Source organism: Octopus bimaculoides, chromosome 7 (assembly GCF_001194135.2).
Source record: "Octopus bimaculoides isolate UCB-OBI-ISO-001 chromosome 7, ASM119413v2, whole genome shotgun sequence".
NCBI lineage: Eukaryota > Metazoa > Mollusca > Cephalopoda > Octopoda > Octopodidae > Octopus > Octopus bimaculoides.
The window spans coordinates 89,856,282-89,857,901 of record NC_068987.1 but is presented as its reverse complement, the minus strand read 5'-3'; positions in this window follow the sequence as shown (position 1 = coordinate 89,857,901).

Here is a 1,620-nt window from a genome sequence, read left to right as displayed (position 1 = left end):
TATATACGATGGGCTTCTTCCAGTTTCCATCCACCAAATCTACTCACAAGGCTTTCGTCGGCCTGAGACTATAGTAGAAGACACTTGCCCAAGGTGCCACGCAGTGGGACTGAACCCGGAACCATGTGGCTTGTAAGCAAGCTACTTACCACACAGCCACTCATTATGATCTCACAGTACCGAGATCATAATGAACGTTACTTTTCCATTTGGTTAAAAAGAAAAGCTCCATGGAATGTTATGATAGAGCTGAAGTAGTTGATCGTTTGGGATTGATTAACATCCACACTCAAGTTCCCAAGCTTTTTAATAGCATTAATCAGTGACAGCGCACATAAAAAAATACAAGCATATACAACACCTTTCATACTACAATATTGTTTGATCACAAGCACAAACTTCGAATATATGCCATTGTAAAACTGTGATTACCGATGGAGAGAATTCACTGATTGTTTGCCAATACATATAAACTAGTACAATTTATCTCTGTAGATAAATTACACAGATAATATTGCTTAGCAATTACACACAATATGAATGGTTACACTAATGATAGATTCAGGAAGAATTTAATGAAAAAATCTACAAGAATTTGGGCCTAAAAATAATCATTATCAATAATGTAATGATAGTCATCTTCTTAGACTTACAGAGAGACAAACACCATTCTCGCAGAAATTTGAATGGTAACACCATTTACATCCATAAAAAGTACCAAACATCTACCGATTATATTCAGGAACCTTGTGGCATTGTAACAGGAATAGATAGGAGACTTTGTGCTCTATGCTGGGACAGAGATGACTTTACTATAGCAAACCCTATTATAAATATATGTCAGCTAGAAACGGCATCGATGAAAGCATTTTTTATGTGGATAAGATCCTACCCACTACACAGCAGAGTAGAAATAGGAAGAGGAAAATGACTAGAAATTTCCCAACACTAGTAAGATATTCACATTCCCGCACAAACATCACAAGCTCTTCAATTCATTTAATGTTAAGGTTCGATATTCCTGTCTAGACAACATAACATCGCAGTTCAGTAGCTACAACCACAAACTTAAGCGCTCAGATACACCACTCCATCAGCCAAACTGTAACTGTCAAAATTCATGTATATATTTTATATTTTCTAATACAGTCAATGACTACTTATTTACTAGGTAAGGCTAATTTTTTTAAAATGTGCGTTGAAATCGCCTTGAGTTGATTAATTAGACTGGTTCAGTATTTTTGAATTTCAATAGCTTCCTTTAAACATAAATCACAAGTTTGACCTCGACCTTCTTAAAGAAAAGTAGGCTAGCATGAGATCGTGTAATCATCATTCTCGTCTTTTAGTGTTCAAAATAACTATGCTAGAGATATGCAAAGCAATTTTCTTTTATATATAAAAGTATGTAAATGGTTATTCCATCTTGTCTTAAATTACTAGCTGTCGGATCAATATAGTAATATATTTTATTAGGTGTGTTGAGAGAACAAATATATACATGTGTGTGTTCATATGTTCTGGTTGGCTTGTATGAATATATATATATATATAACACTTTCTCTTTCCTTCACTCTTTTACTCTCTCTCTCTCTCTCTCTCTCTCTCTCTCTCTCTCTC